Raw genomic sequence first — 20884 nt, 5'->3', positions numbered from 1 at the left:
TTTGGGCACTGACAAGCATGAGACGGAGGCTGAGGGGGCAGGCCAAGGGCAGCTTGGTGTTGGCCTGCAGGTGCCCCTTGGCATGAACAGCCTAGGCACCATGAATGGAAGCAGGATGCAGGCAGGCTCCTAGGCAGACGGTGGTCAGTCCCTGGTGAAGTCCCACCTGCAAGCCACGAAGGACCTGAAGCATGGAGGCCAGGCTGCTGGTCCCGCAGACTGCAGTGGGAATTTGTAGTGCTTTTTCTGGGCTGCCCATGTCCACTCATGAACCAATTGGCATGCACTTCCTTCCCTCTGAGGCCCATGAAAAGCCCCGGACTCAGCCAGACCAGAAGAGAGGACGGGATGATCTGCCTGCAGAGAAGAGCTACCCTCTCTGTTGGAGCTGAACACTCATCGGGATGACCTGCCTAGCAAAGAGGGGCCACCCTCTCTGCTGAGAGCTGAACGACACCCTGGCTATGAAGAGGAGCTACCCACTGTGGGTCTCCTCTGAGCTGTTCTATCGCTCAATAAAGCGTCTCTTCACCTTGCACACCCTCCACTTGTCTGCATAACTCATTCTTCCTGGACACAGGACAAGAATTCGGGACCTGCCAAATGGCGGAGCTATAAGAGCTGTAACACAAACAGGGCTGAAATATGCCCCTTGCTCACCATGTTGCAGGTGACAATAAGGAGAGAAGAGCTGCGGCCCTTTGGGGAACCCAGACCTAGGAGCTCAATGAGCCAGGGTTGTGACACCCTCTTTAGGGATCTGTGGTTCCCTGGCATCTCTAAGCTTCCGGGAGCCATCACGTTCCCCGGTGTCAGCCGTGGAAGCTGCTTATGGTATGCCAGGCCTCCATCACCATGGCAACAGGGGCTGATGTCATACCAAGCCAAAAGATCAGGCTCTGCCTCTCCCATTGCAGCCAGCGTGCCTGGCTGTGCACAGTCGCTGGACCCTTGCTTACACACCCCCAGCCACCCCATGCCTGGCTCGCCCTTGGCAGGTATGGGATCCAGGCTGGTAGCGTGTAACCTGCCAGGCCGAGTGGGCGGAATGAGCCCAACAGGCCAGAGCAAAAGTTGGGCAAAGGTGCCATTGGCCACAGAGGTTTCTGGCTGGCAAAGCAACACCCCAAGGATCCTGTAACATTACCTCCTGAAATAGGAAACTTGATTATTAAGCTAACTCTTTCTTCCCTGTACTTCCAATAACAATGTATCTTTACAATGTTCCAAATTCAGTCTTCAGATGCCCCCAAATCTGTAATCTTATAATTCCCCACTAGGGAATTTCTGAGAATTGTGATTTTCAACTCTGGCACACAATCACCTATGGACCTTTGTGAAGAAGAAATATGTCAGGTCTCAATTAAGACCTACGGAACAAGAAACTTCCTAAAGTGAGACTTAAGTTTCTATATTTTTAAAATAAACTCTACAGATTATTCTTGTATAAAACTAGAGTTGAGAATCACTACTGCATTTGACCCTGACCTCCTAGCACCAGAATAACAACATTACATTCAAGGGCAAAGGCAATCCAGCATAAGTTAAAGAGCTCAGGCTGCCAGTGTCAGGCAGACTTAGCTGTCACTACCAGCACGGTCACATACCTTAAGCAAGCCTGGTTCCTCACCTTTAAACAGCGACTACTAAAAGTATTTGCCTCAAAGACTTGGATTCAACACTAAACTGTATAAAAAGCATTTAGCACAATGAGTGTCACATGGTAAGTACTCATAGTAAGGGGTCCTTCCCCTCCCCCACCCTTTCCAAAGGGTAAATTTTTCCCAAACTATAATCTTAAAAATCTGAGAAAACCTACAACTCCTCCTGTTTTCCTTGGTCTCCCAAACCAAAATAAGAGGACAATATACCTGAGCAGGACCTGCCTCAGATTATAGAATAACTCAACTAGTTGGAGCTTTTATTTGGTTAATTTTGCAAATTTGGCCGAGGCTCCTTGTTTCTGCCTACAAATTATTTCACTGCCACCTTCTGCATTCTTTGAAACATGCCAGATGTTTCAAAAATACAACTCTGGTAAAAAGAGGGATCAGGAGCCAGACCAATACAAATCCAGCACAGGAGAGCATGGTGTGTCTAAAGTATCATTTTAGATTCCTTTAGCCAAGGCATCAACTATGTGCAGTTTACAATTAAATCACCGTGCTAAGAGCTATTGATAATATAAAGACGTATAAGAGAATATTTTTGGCCTTTCAATAGCCATTTCATGTATTTGAATAATATATTTTAGAAGCTGTCACAAGTTAGCCAAGCCACAAGCCAAATTAGGGATGGTGAAGAAAATGGAAGATTGTCAGGATGCCCACTTTTTCTTCTTCTTTTTCTCCAGAGCTGAAGTATGAACTTCATTATGTCTGCAGACAACAGTGGCACTGCCTTGACTCTGTTGAAAAGCTGGTGACATGAGGGAATCCTGCATCTGCCTTGCTCTCTACTTGGCACAGATAATGCACCAGGCCCTCTAAGCACTTTACATAAGTTATCTCATTTAATTCCAACAACTCCATGGGATAGGTACTATTATTATTCCCATTTTATAGATAGGGGAAATGAGGCTTAGAGTGAAGTCACACAGTCAGTAAGTGGTGAAGCTGGGCTCCGACCCAGGTTGTCTGAACCTTGAACTTGAGCTCTTTAACTACTACATGATGCTGAGCCCTTGATTCTGAAAGTCTGAGAGAGCCCTTTAAAGAGCATAGCCTGATCGCCACATTAAAATCACATGGTCAAGAAGTGGGGAAAGTGGTTATTCCTGGTGTATGATGGCTGGGAGGGTGAGCCAGTAGTGACTGAAAGGAGCAAGGAGGGATTGGCAAAAGGGGAAATAGTACTGGGGAGTTGTAATATTCCATTTTCTGATCTAGGTACAGGTTACATACTTCGGGATTGACCTGTGTTTGTGAAAACATCAGTTGGTGAAAATTCATTGTTATACATAAAAGCACAAGTACACTTTTCTGTATGTATATTTTACTTCAGTAAAATTATAATATACAAAGTATAAAGTGATCTTTAATTATTTTTTCTTTACTCCAGCTCCCTAGCAATGTTGACACAGGAAGAATAAGTCTTTATACCCTTTATACCTTATGGAAAAGGCATGGAAAACTTTACCCTTCACTGACTTAAGTTTATACTAAATTTGGATTATCTCATTTCAGTATCTTGCTTTTAACAGAAGACTAGCCAAGGAATTTCACTGAATAGAAAGAATATAAGTTAATTGTGTTGTACCTGAGTAATCAAATGCATACAGCCAACTCCTAAAAAATTGTAGTCTATCTCACATTTTATCCTGCTGCTCAAGGAACAGATGTTACAATGTTACAAATGTTGCAGATTAGATTTCTAATATGGAGGTGCAAAAACTAGCATAGCTAGAGTTAAACCAGTGTTCTTTTTCTGTTTTTTCTTTTCTTGAGACAGGGTCTCATTCTGTCACCCAGGCTGGAGTGCAGTGGCATACTCCTGGCTCACTACAGCCTCAACCTTCTGGGCTCAAGTGATCGTCCCATCTCTGCTTCCCGAGTAGCTGGGACTATGGGAGTGCACCACCCCCTTGGCTAATTTTTTTTTTTTTTTTTTTTGTAGAGACGGAGTTTTGCTTTGTTGCCCAGGCTGGTCTTGAATTCCTGAGCTTAAGCGATCCTCCCCCCTCAGCCTCCCAAAGTGCTGGGATTATAGGTGTGCACCACTGTCCCCAGCCCAAACCAGTGTTCTTAACCCTTGATTCACATTAGAATAATCCTGGAAGCATTTAAAAAATACCAATACCTGGGCCCTACTCACAGAGATCCTGAGTTAACTGGATGGGGGTGAGACCCTGTTATTAATTTAAAAGATCATTCAGAGCCAGGCGCGGTGGCTCATGCCTGTAATCCCAGCACTCAGGGAGGCTGAGGCAGGTGGATCACCTGAGGTCAGGAGTTCAAGACCAGCCTGGCTAACATGACGAAACCCTGTCTCTACTAAAAATACAAAAATTAGCCAAGTGTCATGGCAGGCACCTATAATCCCAGATACTCGGGAGGCTGAGGCAGGAGAATCTCTTGAACCTGGGAGGCGGAGGTTGCAGTGAGCCAAGATCATGCCACTGCACTCCAGCCTGGGCGACAGAGTGAGACTCAGTGTCAACAAAAAAAAGAAAAAGAAAAAAAAAAAGATCATCAGGTGATTCTATCTAATGGGCAGCCACAATGAGAACCACTGAGTTAAATAAGGCTAATTTCAAAAATAGCCTTTGTACCCAAGATTACTACAAATCTTATTTCTACTCAAATGTCACTCAAGAGCATAAGATTTTTAAAAGAAAATTATTTCTCATAATAATTATTCTGGGATAAAATCATTGAGCTATGCTTTCTTACATCTTATCCTGGAACAAAATAAGTTTAACATCATATTCCTATTAGTGTAAATTTGCATCAGACCCCTTCCAAAGTAAAAAATAAGGATATTGTTCATGGTAAAACTATGTTTGCCACTAGCAACACTTTTTTATCTTTTGTCTGACGATGGGCCCTAACAATCTCTCTACAATGCAGCAGAGGGGATGCAGAAAAAATTCAAGTAATCCTAAACTCCTGTGGGGCAGCTGTTTGCTATTGGCCAACTGGCCATTTGAAACTCATAATAAAACTCATCTTCTTAGCACCAAATTTCCCCTTTTTTCCCCTCTTTTTCTATTTGTGTATGTTGGCTAGTGAAATGTGTTCTGCAAATGAGTCTGAAAAAATAAACAGAAAATACACATGGTAGAGAGAGCAGAAACGAAGAGGGTAAATACAAATTATCAGGAATGACAGGACGTGCTTGCTGTAGGCTTAAACACCATCCCCACATTCCAGCTAACCAGTTCGTTGTTGTATCTGGATGTTCATCCACTACTATTTTGTTTTTGCTTATAATCTCTAGAGATTTACAAAAGTAGATTTAATTACTATAGCAGGCTGGGCACGGTGGCTCACACTTGTAATTCCAGCACTTTGGGAGGCCGAGGTGGGTGGATCACTTGAGGTCAGGAGTTCGAGACCAACCTGGCCAATATGGTGAAACCCCGTCTCCACTAAAAATAAAAAAATAATTGTTAAAAATAAAAAAAATTAGCCAGGCATGGGTGGCGCATGCCTGTAGTCCCAGCTACTCGAGAGACTGAGGCATGAGAATTGCTTGAATCCAGGAGGTAGAGGCTGCAGTGAACTGAGATCGTGCCACTGCACTCCAGCCTGGGTGACAGAGGGAGACTCAGTCTCAAGAGAAAAAAAAAAATTACTATAGCAGTTTCCCCCTCCTAAGTGTAGTTTTCCTTTCTGAGCTAACCATTCATTGTTTTGATCATTCCATTACACTACATTCCAAAACTTAAAACATACAAGAACAGGATATCTCAGAAGAACCCTGAGAATTGAAGTCCTTTCTATCTTCAATCTATAAGGACTGGCTACTCCACATCAGGCCTTGAATTAGGGTTTACCCTAATGTTGATAACTTTTAAAAATTCTTAAATCCTTCATCTTGAACTATTAGGCTAAATCTTCTATCTCCCTCAAGCCATTTTTCCACTCCTCAAATGACTCCATGTTAAAAATCCCATAGAAGCTGATTATCAACAAGGATATTGTATTCTGAGACACTGTCCTTCCCTAGAAGAGAATGCAGATCTATAGTCTAAAAATGTAAAAATATCCTAAACCAAATAATTCTTACATTTTAGACTTTCCTTTCTTTGCATCTGCCTTTTCCACATTTGATTCTAGGGGGTGGCTTTTTCTTTTCTTTAATAACACAAAAGGCTAACATCTCTTCCTTTCACTGGGCTATTCAAACATAAAAGCTTTTTTTTGATTGCACAGAGTGTAATATTATATCCTTCAAGAATATAATAAACCAAGCAAAGGAATGAAACAGACCATAAAAATAGTATGACTATTCTATATATGACCTTCTGCCTGTTTGGCTGGGTAGGGGTTGGGATGAGAAGACCAGGGAAATGAGATAAATAAGTTTTATTTTTAGGAAATAAACTAATATAACAAATATTTTCCTGACCACCAGGCTGGGGAAGAAATAGCCCTACAATGGTAAATGAATCCAGTTGTTCGTAGGTGACCACCCATAAGCACAATAGTTGGAATCCCAGCTCATTCAGAGCTTCTTCCTCCTTTTAGGTAGGATAGCAGTGGGTACAGGAGAGGGAAATGAAGAGAAGCCTCAGGAGTCTCTGCCTGTTGCAGTCACTAGCATCCCAACCTGCTCTAGTCACTGCCTACATTCCTTCTTATCTGAAGCCAAGGTGAAACTCCTGCAGCTAAAGCCAGTATCTTCTTTCTCTGTGACCTCTTCCAGTCACACTGTCACCTTTCTCTGGGGGCAGACAGATCCTCTCCCCATTATGGAGACCTCTAACAAACCTGTGCACAGTAGAGGGAGCAAGTAGCTGCTTCTATCTATTATCTGGTTTACTGGAGACTGAGTGGGATCAGAAAAGGGGCAGGGGCCTCTCTGCACTCCTGCCTTCTCTTCCAGGAAAGCCCCAAGAGATCAAAGGCAGCCAGCCCTCCAGCCAAATTGGCCTCCAGCCAAATTTGTTTCCACTTATCCAGATTTCTTCTCTTCTTCCCACATACTGCATGTAAAGATTTTCTCCTCTCCTTTTCAGGGCTTTCCACGAATAGCCATAAAACTAAATTTGTGAAGTGTAGATTATACTTTCTCTAAGGGCCCCTACTCCCCTGGGCCCAGTGATTTGCACATGAGTCAATCAATACTTGGTGAATGAATGAATTATGCAGAAGCAAATGAATGAATAAAACTAACGAAAGTTCATACTTCTGTTATCCCAAAATTGAAGAGAAAGTTCTTCCATGATTGACTTTATCTTCTACTCTTCTTCTTTACATCAGTATTTCTACTTCAAATAGTTATCAAGATCCCATACCACTTCCTTTGCAGAAAATTAAGTAATGGAGATTTCAATCATTTTGCTCTGCAAATAACTTCCCCCCACCCCACCCCCAAGGTTAAGGCTTCAAATTACGAAGAAGCTTTTCAATTCCATTTGACATGGGGGTGGGAACAGGGAAGTGAGAAAAGGGGAAAAAAAAAGTGTGGGAAATACTCCCTGAACAAACAAAACAGGAGGAGGATCTAACACCTTTAAAAAGCCAGCCAAGGACATGAAACAACTTGTGTCTCTTGAGGAAAAGACAACAACAAATCTGACTTAAATGAATGAAAGGCTTGGCAATAAAATAAAGCAACCCAGAGTAATCTGTAAATACATATACCCAACTAATTATTTATTTTTTTTGGAGACAGTCTGACTCTGTTGTCCAGGCTGGAGTGTAATGGCGTATCCTCCTGCCTTAGCCTCCCAAGTAGCTAGGACTACAAGTATGTGCCACCATGCCCGGCTAATTGTTTTGTTTTTTGTAGAGACAGGGTCTCGCTGTATTTCCCAGGCTGCTCTCGAACTCCTGGGCTCAAGTGATCCTTTTGCCTTGGCCTCCCAAACTGTTGGGATTACAGGCATGAGCCACCGTGCCTGGCCCCAACTAATTGTTTCTAAGGGAGAAAAATCATTAAAACTAAAGTTACCTTTTCCCCACACGTCCAACTTCATGAAAATATACTTCATGTAGATTCCCATGCACTCGTCTCTTTGAGACAAAATCAGTCGAAACAATATGCCAGTATAATAAGTCCAGAGGACTCCACTGCCAACTGAACAAAATAATTTTTTTTTTTTGAGATGGAGTCTTGCTCTGTTGCCCAGGCTGGAGTGCAGTGGTGCAATCTTGGCTCACTGCAACCTCCGCCTTCTGGGTTCAAGCAATTCTCCTGCTGTGGCCTCCCAAGTAGCTGGGACTACAGGCATGCACCACCACACCCGGCTTTTGCATTTTTAGTAGAGACGGGGTTTCACCATGTTGGCCAGGCTTTCTCAAACTCCTGACCTCAAGTGATCCGCACACCTCAGCCTCCCAATGAGCTAGAATTACAGGCATGAGCCACCGTGCCCAGCCTGAACAAAATAAATCTTATATAGGATACCATATAAGGAGACTGGTACATATTCCATCAATGAGGTTGCCCACTGGTGACGAGCTCATGATGGCTATCTGCTGAGATTTGATGTCAGCACTGCTCCTGCTTATCACACGACACTAGACAAAGATTATAACCTTTCACCCTCAGTTTGTCATCTGCAAAATACTGATAATAAGTGTTCACATGGATTCATCAGTTAACGTTTGCAAGCACTAGGAAAATGAACACCACTCCAGCTATTAATGAATCACAATAACTTAACTCATGCCATTCCAGATTCATCAACACTGAATGAAGTGCAGTTGCATAAATAAATAGGTGAGTGAGGTCCTGAAATGGTAACTGCATTCACTGTGACATGAAGATGAAGAAGCCAGCCTAAGTGCAGGTAGTAATATGGTGACATACTTGAGACACATCTTACTTCAAGAGATAGTTTCCATTAGTGAAACTTCAACAATATTTATGGAGTGCTACTATGAGCAATAAATATCCTGATACAGGCAGAATTCATTTTTTATGGTCAAGGTTTGTAGAACCTAGTTTTAGTGATGGCTACGTGTTGGAAGAGATCAAGTCAAGTAAAGTTATATAAAATAATCAAATCTGTAAAAAAAATACAGTTTTGAAATGTGTTATAATTCGGTTTATATAAACTCTACTTTTTTAAATTGTGAAGTAGGATTCATTCTATAGCAAGACACAGAAAAAAAATGTCCAAGTGGGAAAAAGGTTTGCTATGTTTCTAAACCTCAGTTTGATACAAGGCCATCTTGAACCTCTCATAAAATAGGGGGGAAAAATTCCAAGAGCAGCCCAGTCTCCTATGGCTACAACAGTCCAAAAATATGCTTGAATAAAGTCTTTCCTCACAGTGCCATCCCTAATCTGCACAAGCTTCGCAGTAAAGGGCAGTACACCTTAAAAAAAATCAGGTGGCACCAAGTCTTCAACTTAGAGCCAGTGAGAAGCAAATAGATAAAAACGTCAGGCATCTGGGCTGAAAGGAGAAGCAGTGGGCAGAGACCAGGGCCTCTCACAAACAGCTGGTCCTCTCTATTTCTAATTTTCATTAATACAACTGGGGCGGTGTCTGCATTTTTGTAGCCGACTCCCTCAGGTTTTTTTTTTTGGGGGGGGGCAGCGCTCAATAGGAGACAGTTATCTAAATGACAGTTGGAGAGCTCATTAATTTTCCTGACCCACAACTCTTCCCTTTACTTCCCTCCAAAATACTTCCAACACCCCTTTAAGGTAGAATAATGTGTATGAACTAATGAGGCAAGAGTCCAGCAGGACTTGTTTTCTGGTCACAACACTGCTGAACAAAGTAGGATCTGTTCCAGATGGGATAAGGCGAAGAAACTGGCCAAAACCAGCAGATTGTGACAAGGGCAATCCCTGGCTGCCCTTATTGCTCATTAGCATGGACACTCCCACCAGCATCATGACAGTTTATAAATGCCATGGCAATGACCCAGAAGTTACTGCCCCTTTCCTAGAAAGTTCTAAATAACCCACCCCTTAATTTGCATTAACCTGCCCCTTAATTTACATGTAACTGAAAGCGGGTATAAGCGAGTATATATACAGTTGCCAAGAGCCCACATGTTGCAGACTCTGGGTACACTACCTATGAGTTAGCACTGTTCCACAAGGAGCAGTATCGTTCAATAAAAGATTGCTGTCTAACACCACTGGTTTGCCTTTGATTTCTTTCCTGGTGAAACTAAGAATCCTCCTGGGCTAAACCTCAATTTGGGGGATTACCTGTTCTGCATCACTACTAGGCCATTCAATACCCAGGGAGAAGTTCACATATATCTCAGGATATACTGAGAATTTCTAGTGCTCATTGCAACACACAAAAGTAACTCAATTTAAGTTATTCTCTAACTTCAGCCTGACTCTGTGGGTAAGTAAGCTGGAGGTCAGATGGGATAAGTAAAATTTATAACATCCCATGAAATGTAGTTAGATAAAGTTCTACATTTAAGATGATCAGTTGAGTTTCCAGTCCAGTGATTGTAACACTATTTGGCTTAACATTATCAATAGCTAAGACATGTGAGGCCCATGTATGTGAGGAATAAAGGCCCTGTGGCAGCACCAATACCATAGCAGTTGCCACAGGGAAAAGAATAATACTATTGACCATTAAAAAAATGTGTACCTGAGGGGAAAAAAATCCCACAAAAACAGTCACATTCTTTATTGAAGGAGACTCACTCAAGGTTCCAAGATGTCATATTTTTTCTACTTCGATAAATAAGTTTTGAGTGGTCATTGCCATGGCATTACGCATATAAATGTACCATACTGTTTATATATACACTCATTCTAAGCCACCTATTTGCCTTCCCAGACTATTTGGCTGAATGGGGTCAAATAGATAAAATAATAGGCACTATATCAGTTGCATTTAATAGCCAAATTTACCCAAGAAGATTTTACTTGAATCACCAAAGTCTGTATAAAAACATATACCTACGTACATTGGAATCAATAAAGATTTCTGATTCTTCACATTCACAGCTAAGTAATGCTGCTGATTCACTGTCTTCCAAATGAGAGCTCTGTAATACAAACAAGATCATTTCAGAGATCCAAACGAATGGGCCCATAAGCACGAGGGGAAAAGCAAGCTGAAATCACTGAGTCAGTGGTGTTAGCTCACAGGTGAGAAGCTGCAATTCTGATTAGTGATGGCTGTTTTGAGAGAATACCGCCAACAAGGTGACTGGTTAGTTGATTGAGGAATGCTTGATCAAGTGAAGCATTTCCTGTGGTTTCCCGATTTGGGGAAAGAGCCAGCACATCTTTTTCTGTAAAGATGGTGCTGCTAGCCAGGCACAGTGGCTCACGCCTGTAATCCCAGCACTTTGGGAGGCCGAGGCGGGAGGATCATGAGGTCAGGAGATCGAGACTATCCCGGCTGACATGGTGAAACCTGGTTTCTACTAAAAATACAAAAAATTAGCCGGGTGTGGTGGCCAGCGCCTGTGGCCCCAGCTACTCGGGAGGCTGAGGCAGGAGAATGGCGTGAACCTGGGAGGCTGAGCTTGCAGTGAGCCGAGATCACGCCACTGCACTCCTGGGCGACAGAGCGAGACTCCATCTCAAAAAAAAAAAAGATGGTGCTGCTAATCCTTTATAGTATGTACTCTGAACTCTTCTCAGCCTGGGGATAGATTTGTGTTCATTTATCTTCACATCCAAAGACACACATTTGATGTATTTGTTTAGAGATAGGCTATAGAATATAGCATAGGGCCTGATTAGGGGATCTAACTCTTAGCCTAGCCTCATTAGCTCTCTGCTGCCAAGTGTTCATATAAGCCAAGAGACAGGCCGGGCACAGTGGTTCATGCCTGTTAATCCCAGCACTTTGGGAGGCTGAGGTGGGCAGATCACCTGAGGTTAGGAGTTTGAGACCAGCCTGGCCAACATAGTGAAACCCTGTCTGTACTACAAAAAATATATATCTCTATCTATCTATCTATCTATCTATCTATCTATCTATCTATCTATCTATATTAGCCGGGCGTGGCAGTGTGTGCCTGTAATCCCAGCTACTGGGGAGGCTGAGGCAGGAGAATTGCATGAACCCAGGGGGCGGAGGTTTCAGTGAGCTGAGATCACGCCATTGCACTCCAGCCTGGGTGACAGTGCAAGATTCCATCTCGAAAAGAAAAAAAAAGAACCAGGAGACATGCCCTACCCAAGTCCCCCAACAGGCGCCAGAAAACAATTTAAAACCTTTTCTTCTGTTCTCTAATCTCTTTCTAAAAATCTGTCTAGAAGACAAGGAAAATAAGACAAAGGAGTGAAATAATCAGCTGGTAACATAGGAGTATTTTTCCCTATGACTAACAACTCAAAAAAGGGAACAGAAAAGGCTCCAACTCTGACTCATTAGATTCTATTCAAATGTTTGCTGTTAGCTAACAGCAGCTGGAAACTGAGTTATCCCTACATGGATCAATGATGCATAAGCTTACGTCATTAAAACTTCTCACTACCAGTGGCTGAAACTTATAACTACTTTATGGCTATCCTAGTTGATTCCTACTTTAATTTTTCACAGGTAAGTGCTGTGTTTCATCTGAAGTATACCCTCAGAGATAAGAGTTTTAGAGTGCAAAGAAACTTAAATGAAAGAAAGTAAAGCTCAGAGTTACTCTTTCTGATAACAGCCTTGCTCCTGGTTTACTTCCTTCTCATTTTTTTTCTACTCTGACCCTTTGTCTACTTTTAGTTTTCTGTCTTAAAACCGAGTCTCATCTGGCATTGTCCCTCTCTCTTCCTCTTTTAGAAAATAATCAGAAATAACCAAATATTTAAAATCATTGTTGGCCGGGCGTGGTGGCTCACGCCTATAATCCCAGCACTTTGGGAGGCCGAGGCGGGTGGATCACGAGGTCAGGAGATCAAGACCATCCTGACTAACATGGTGAAACCCTGTCTCTACTAAAAATACAAAAAATTAGCCGGGTGTGGTGGCGGGCGCCTGCAGTCCCAGCTACTCGGGAGGCTGAGGCAGGAGAATGGCGTGAACCTGGGAGGTGGACGTTGCAGTGAGCCGAGATCACGCCACTGCACTCCAGCCTGGGCTACCGAGCGAGACTCCATCTCAAAAAACAAACAAACAAACAAAAATCATTGTTAAAAATCCTACAAATGTAAAGTCTTTTTAATTCTTGTTCTCTTATATTTTGGAGGGGGGAAAATAAGAACATTTACTCTCCATCTAGCTTAAAAAATATATAAAATATTTGAAGACCTCTGGAACTCGTATTAGGAAAGCTAAAGGCTTAATAATAAATATTTGAAAGAATTAAAATGGTAGAGATCAGAGCTGCTTTCAATCTTCCCAAGCTCTCATACTACAACAGATACTAATATAGATAATACTAAGCACATCAAAAGTGGCTTGTCACTGTCACAGTATAAAAACTAGAGAGAGGCCGGGCATGGTGGCTCACGCCTGTAATCCCAACACTTTGGGAGGAGGGTGGATCACCTGAGGTCAGGAGTTCAAGACCAGCCTGGCCAATGTGGTAAAATCCTGTCTCTACTAAAAATACAAAAAATTAGCTGGGCATGGTGGTGGGCACCTGTAATCCCAGCTACTCTGGAGGCTGAGGCAGGAGAATCGCTTGAACCCAGGTGGTGGAGATTACAGTGGGCCAAGATCATGGTCATAGCACGGCAGCCTGGGCAATAACAGCAAAACTCCATCTCAAAAATATTAATAATAACAATAATAATAATAACTGGAGAGAGCTTGAGCCCAGGAGTTGGAAACCTACCTGGGCAACATAGTAAGACCCCATCTTCCTGACAAAAAAAAAAATAATAATAATCAGCCAAGTATGGTGGCACACCTCTGTAGGCCCAACTAGTTGGGAGGCCGAGGTGGGAGGATCACTTGAGTTTAGGAGTTCAAGGCTTCAAGTGAGCCATAATTGTGCTGCTGCCATCTGGCCTGGGCAACAGAGCTAGATCCTGTCTCCAAAAACAAAACAAAACAAACCTGAAGAGAGAAAAGTACAAATTAAACCAAATTACACTAGTTAAGATGTTGCAGCTTTCATTCTTATAAATATTTCAGATGTCCACACTAGCTCTTTCAAAATGACCTTTCAGCCGGGCACGGTGGCTCATGCCTGTAATCACAGCACTTTGGGAGGCTGAGGCGGGTGGACCACCTGAGGTCAAGAGTTCAAGACCAGCCTGCCCAACATGGTGAAAACCCATCTCTACTAAAAATACAAAAATTAGCCAGGTGTGGTGGCGCTCAATTGTAATCCCAGCTACTGGGGAGGCTGAGACAGAAGAATCACTTCAACCTGGGAGGTGAAGATTGCAGTGAGCCAAGATCACGCCACCAGAATGGGTGACAGAGCGACACTGTCTCAAAGAAAAAAAAATGACCTTTCAAGAAAGAGGTCCTGTAACCACACTTGCATTCCTAAAGTTATTTTAAGACTTTATATATATATTCATCAATTGAAACAATTCATTAAGATACAAGGTATCCATTAAAGTGGGCTGATGGCATTACAACATAATTGATTCATGGAACAAGTGTTTACTTGTAACCAACATATTTAGTTCTAAATTAAATTCTGAGAAACTTAAAGGAAGACAAAGGACAAAGGTCAAGTTCATTTCCCTGCCTTCTGAGACCTGGTAATTATTATTATTATTATTATTATTTTTGAGACGGAGTCTCTGTCACCCAGGCTGGAGTACAGTGGTGCAATCATGGCTCTCTGCAACCTCCGCCTCCTGGGTTCAAGTGATTCTCCTGCCTCTCCCGAGTAGCTGGGACTACAGGCGCGTGCCAACACGCTAGCTAATTTTTTGTATTTTTAGTAGAGATGGGGTTTCATCGTGTTAGCCAGGATGGTCTCTATCTGCTCACCTCGTGATCCGTCCACCTCGGCCTCCCAAAGTGCTGGGATTACAGGCGTGAGCCACCATGCCCAGCCAAGACCTGTAATTCTAATTCCTGAATTGTTTCCGGGTTCTGCAGAGTGAACAGTCTTTCTCATGAGGCTATGGCTTATTCCAAGATTTCAAGGACGAATTAATATTTAGGACCTCTACTAAACTACACAATTATTTAAATAGATGCTAAAAAGCGTTTGACAAAATAGTCATTTCTGGTTTCAAACATTTTTAGTAAGCTAGGAATACAAAATGCAGCCTTAATTCACTGCAGAGATTTTTTTTTTTTTTTCCCAGAGTCTCACTCTCTGTTGCCCAGGCTGGAGTGCAGTGGTGCAATCTCGGCTCACTGCAGCCTCCGCCTCCCGGATTCAAGTGATTCTCTTGCCTCAGCCTTCCGAGTAGCTGGGATTACAGGTGCGCACCACAACGACCGGCTAATTTTTGTATTTTTAGTAGAGACAGGGTTTCGCCATGTTGACAAGGATGGTCTCCATCTCCTGACCTTGTGGTCTGCCCACCTTGGCCTCCCAAAGTGCTGGGATTACAGGCATGAACCACCGCGCCTGGCCTAGGTGGGCTTAATTATATATAGCACCTCTCAGTGTTAGACCTTTACCTCAGCCTCATTGCCTGAATTTCATATTGTAAATTCCCTCAATGTTTCTTCTAGCATGAAGGTGGTGATCTTCCCCAGTTTGTAGGGCAGATACCAATTCTCTTTTCTTTATTTTCTTCTTTTGCGTGTCCCTTTGGCAGGAATTTTGAGGAGGGCAAAGTCAAACTCATATTCTTGCATTGGATGTATCAAGCCCAAATCTTAACTAAACTGAGTTCATATCCTGGTTCTGCCACTTACTAGCAGTGTGATTTTGAGCACATTCCTTAATTTCTTTGAGCTCAGTTTCCTCATCCATAAAAATGGGCACAACAATAACATCTATCTATTAGGGTTGTTGGAAAGATTGTATGAGAGATAACATAAGAAAAGCATTTAGAGACTTACAGCCAGTTGTGGTAACATGTGCCTGTAGTTCTAGATACTCAGCCGCTCTAGAGGCTGATGTGGGAGGACTTGAGCCTGGGAGTTCAAGTCCAGTCTGCACAACATAGCAAGACACATGTTTCTACCAAAAAAAAAAAGTAATAAAGCATTTAGAATAACTTAGCTTCTGATGTTGCCACTATTACTGCTGCTTCTAATAATAATAATAGATATTACTATAATAATATTAATCTCCTTCCTAGATGTAAAAGGCTTATACATTTGGGTTAAAATTTTCTTTCAAAGAAACTTTTGTCTTCAAGGGAAATTTTGCTTATACCAAGTCTTAAGTGTTTTTCATTCTTAAAGACAAAATCATATTCCCTACATAACCTGGAAGCAACTGAGCTCACAATGAGCCATTTATTGTACCTCTACTGTGTATTAAGCACTTTTCTGGGTGCTGAATTATTAGTAGCTAAGGTAAAACACCAAACAAAAAGGGAAAGGTAACTGAACAGGTTACAAAAACAGTTTTTTGCTTTTTATGGGGACACAAAAACTACAAAGATAGGATATGACTTGGGGAAACATGTCCCTTTAGCTAAGTATTGTGTGGAGAAAAATAGGGGTTAAGATTGTTGGTAAGAAAAACATCTGCACCATAACAAGAAGTTTCAATCCAGAACAGCTTCTAAGGAACAATTATAGTAATAAAATGTTGCAATTTTTATATGGACTGTATGATGCAAGAACTCATGTACTAAGAAGGAGGTTTTCAAGAGTGTTAAAATCTAACTTGTGCAGTTACCCAACAATTTACAAGCAGAAGTCTTAAGAAATAATCCCACAAGAGGGCGGGCATGGTGGCTCACACCTGTAATCCCAGCACTTTGGGAGGCCGAGGCAGGTGGATCACCTGAGGTCAGGAGTTCGAGACCAGCCTAGCCAACATGGCAAAATCCCATCTCTACTAAAAATACAAAATTAGCTGGGTGTGGTGGCAGGTGCCTGTAATCCCAGCTACTCGGGGGGCTGAGGCAGGAGAATCATTTGAACCCAGGAGGCAGAGGTTGCAGTGAGCCAAGATTGCGCCACTGCACTCCAGCCTGGGAGACAGAGCAAGACTCCATCTAAAAACAAAACAAAACAAAACAAAAGAATAAATAATCCCACAAGAGTCAAAACCTGTTGCCCTGTTGTTACTGTTAAGTCTCTTTTACCCTATTCTTGTTATAGATTATATGGTTTTAAGAGGCAGAGAACATTTACTATTTCTTTCCTCTTTCCTTTTTTCTTCCATCTTTCATCCTCTCCTTTTTTTTTAAAATCTTTTTTTGTGGTTCTAAGTGAATACATTGCAGCTGTACTTAAAGAAACTAGTGACTCTGAAAATATACTATTAGACACATAGGCTGGGCGTGGTGGCCCATGCCTGTAATCCCAACAATTTGGGAGGCTGAGGCAGGCAGATCACTGGAGCCCAGGAGTTTCAGACCAGCCTGGGCAACATTGGCAAAACCCCGTTCTCTACTAAAAATACAAAAAATTAGCTGGGCATGGTGGCGTGCACCTGTAGTCCCATCTACTCGGGGGGCTGAGGTCAAAGGATCGCCTGAGCTCAGCAAGTTGAGGCTGCAGTGAGCCGAGATCACGCCACTGCACTCCAGCCTGCACAATAGAGTGAGATCCTGCCTCAAAAAATAAAAACAAAAATATACTATCAGACATCAAACAATAAAATATATTTATACCCCAAAGCCCAGCAACTTTGGGAGTAAGAGCTTTTAATCCTTTAAAGGCTAAGACATACCCTGGCACTTAGGTATAACTGCATTGACAAAGCAATTTCATAGTCTGTGTCTGATCCAACTAAGGAAATTCTCTAAAGTCTTTGTGCAAATTATACATTTAAAAACAATTATTTCAATTCTTTGCTGTATCTACTGAGAGAATGAAGACCATTCTTGGCGATCAGACTATTGACATTCCAGAAAATGCAGACATCACTCTGAAAGGATGCACAGTTATTTTGAAGAGCCCCAGAGAAAGTTAGGGAGGGACTTCAATTACATCAATGTAGGATGCATTCTCCTTGGAAAAGAAGAGGCGCTAGGTCGACAAATGATTGGGAAATAGAAAGGAAGTGGCTACTGCTTGCACTATTTGTAATCATGTACAGAACATGATCAAGGGTGTTACACTGGGCTTCCATTACAAGATGAGGTCTGTGCATGCTCCTTTCCCCATCAACTTAGTTATCCAGGAGCATGGGTCTCTTGATGAAATCCAAAATTTCTTGGGTGAAAAATACATCCGGATGGTTTAGATAAGGCCAGGTGTTGCTTATTCAGTTATCTTAAGTCCAGAAAAATGTATTAATCCTTGAAGGAAATGACACTCAGTTTGTTTCAAATTCAACTGCTTTGATTTAGCAATCCACAACAGTTAAAAACAAAGATAACAGAAAACTTTCAGATGATCTGTATGTCATTGAAAAAGGAACAGTTTAGCAGGCTAATAAATAAGATCTAAGAGTTGTCCAGCTACAGAAACAAGATACTGTATGGTTGCTAAGACCTGTTTGTGATATTTTAATGATGCATTAAAAGACCTCTATTACAGCTGGGCTTGGTGGTGCATGCCTATAATCCCAGGTACGCAACAGGCTGAGGCGAGAGGACCGTTTGAGCCCAGGAGGTTGAGGCTGCAGTGAGCCGTGATCCCACCACTGCACTACCGCTTGGGCAACAGAGTGAGACTCTGTCTCAAAAAACAAAAACAAATAAACAAAACCCTCAAAAACAATTATTTTAGTATGTAACACATATATGTGGTAAACAACTAAGAAGGTGCCAAAGAGTATTTTTAAGTCTTCCTCCATCCCCGTCCTCCCACCTACCACAAGCCCATTCCTAGAAGTAATCACTATGCCAGTTCCTAAGGAATCCTTTCAGGATTATTCTGTGTACATACAAGCATTGTATGTGTAGATGTTCTTTCTCCAAAATACACAAATGAAAGCACACTGCACCTATTTTTCTGCCCTTGCCTTTTAAACTTAGTATCTTTGTTTCACTACTTTTTAAAAACCACATAACATAAAAAATGACATAACATAAAATTTACCCATGATTCAATTACCCCCCACCGGGTCCCTCCCACAACATGTCAGAATTCAAGATTTGGTTGGGGACGCAGCCAAACCATATCATTCCACCCCTGGCCCCTCCCAAATCTCATGTCCTCACATTTCAAAACCAATCATGCCTTCCCAACAGTCCCCCAAAGTCTTAACTCATTTCAGCATTCTACTGGTACCAATTTACTGTATTAGTCTGTTTTCACGCTGCTGACAAAGACATACCCAAAACTGGGCAATTTACAAAGAAAGAGGTTTAATTGGGCTTACAGTTCCATGTGGCTGGGGAAGCCTCACAATCATGGCAGAAGGCAAGGAAGAGCAAGTCACATCTTACATGGATGGCAGCAGGTAAAGAGAGAGAGCTTGTGCAGGGGAACTCCTCTCTTTAAAATCATCAGATCTCATGAGACTTATTCACTATCATGAGAACAGCATGGGAAAGACTTGCCCCATGATTCAGTTACCTCCTACCAGAGTTTCCCTCCCACAATACGTGGGAATTCAAGATGAGATTTGGGTGGGGACACAGTCAAACCATATCAACCATCTTAACTGATTTTTTTGAGACAGAGTCTTGCTGTCACCCAGGCTGAAGTAAAGTGGTGTGATCATGGCTCATTGAAGCCTGGACCTCTCAGGCTCAAGCGATCCTCCCATCTCAGCCTCCCTAGTTGCTGGGACTAAAAATTATGACACCCAGGTAATTTTTAAATTTTTCTGTAGAGATGGGGTCTCACTATGTTTCCCAGGAAGGTTGCAAACTCCTGGGCTCAAACAATCCTCCTGCCTTGGCCTCCCAAAGTGTTGGCATAAGCCATCACACCTGGCCCCATCTTAACTATTGTTAACTGTACAGTTCAGTATATTCACATTGTTGTACAGTCAATCTCTAAAGCTTTTTCATCTCAAAGAACTGAATCTATATCCATCAAACAACTCTTCATTTCCCCCTATTCCAACCCTTAGCAACTACCACTCACTTTGTTTCTATGAGTTTTGACTGGTCTAGATAATTCATGTAAGTGGAATCATACAGTGTTTGTCTTTGACTGAGTTATCTTACTTAGCATAAGGTCCTCAAGATACATGCATGTTGTAGCATGTGTCAGAATTTCCTTCCTTTTTAAGCCTGAATAATATTCCATTGCACACATATATGACATTTTGTTTATCCATTCGTCTGTTAAGACATTCATTTCATTGTTTCTGATTGCTGCATAACATTTCATTGTAGAGATATCCCACGATTCAGTTAATCAGCCTGCTACTAATAGATTCAAGTTACTTACAATTAAACTCATTTTCTAATATGCTATAACAAATTACCACAAACTTGGTGGCTTAAACAACATACATTTATTATTTTACAGTCTAGAGGCAAGGAGTCCTAAAATCAAACAGTTGGCAGACCTGTGTTCCTTCTGTAGGATCTAGGGGAATGTTACAGGCTAAATTGTGTCCCCCAAAATTCATGTTTAAGTTTCAATCCCCAGTACCTCAGAATGTGGTTGTATTTGGAGACAGAGCCTTTAAAGAGTAATCAAGTTAAAATGAGGTTTAGTAACCTAGGGGTGGTTCCAATATGGGTGGGCCCTAATCCAATATGACTCATATTCTCATAAAAAGAGATTAGGGCCACATGTACTGGCTCATGCCTATAATCCCAGCACTTTGAGAGGCCAATGCAAGAGAATCACTTGAGGCCAGGAGATCGAGACCAGCCTGAGCAACATAGCAAGATGCCATCTCTACAAAAAAAATAAAAACAAAATAGCTGGGCATGCCTGTAGCCCTAGCTACTCGGGAGACTGAGGCAGAAGGATTGCTTGAGCCCAGCAGTCCAAGTTTACAGTGAGCTATGATCACACCACTGCATTTTAGCCTAGAAGGCAGAGCAAGACCCTGTCTCAAAAAAAATAAAATAAAATAAAATAGAAAAAGAGAAGAGATTAGGACACAGATACACCCAGAGGAAAGACCATGTGAAAACAGCGGGAGAGGACAGCCTTCTACAGGCCACGAAGGTCAGCCTCAGAAGAAATCAACCCTTGCCAATACATTGATCTTTGACTTGCAGTCTCCAAAACTATGAGAAAATAAATATTTGTTATTTAAGCGATCAGTCTGTTTAAATGGCTTATACTTGTTATGGTAGCCCTAACTATTTTTAGGATAATCAATTTCTTTGCCTTTTCTAGCATCTAGTGGCTATCTGCATTCTTTGG

The 20884-nt window shown here is 42.0% G+C and overlaps 1 protein-coding gene and 1 pseudogene across 2 annotated transcripts in view; one reads left to right on the top strand and one right to left on the bottom strand.

Annotated features, from left to right (window-relative positions):
- Nucleotides 1-20884, bottom strand: part of SSH2 (slingshot protein phosphatase 2) — a 306875-nt gene that overhangs the window by 213811 nt on the left and 72180 nt on the right. The window lies entirely within an intron of this gene.
- Nucleotides 17469-18042, top strand: LOC100585105 (annotated as a pseudogene).

The sequence above is a fragment of the Nomascus leucogenys genome, chromosome 19 (genome assembly GCF_006542625.1).
Source record: "Nomascus leucogenys isolate Asia chromosome 19, Asia_NLE_v1, whole genome shotgun sequence".
NCBI lineage: Eukaryota > Metazoa > Chordata > Mammalia > Primates > Hylobatidae > Nomascus > Nomascus leucogenys.
This window is presented reverse-complemented; position numbering and strand designations above follow the sequence as displayed.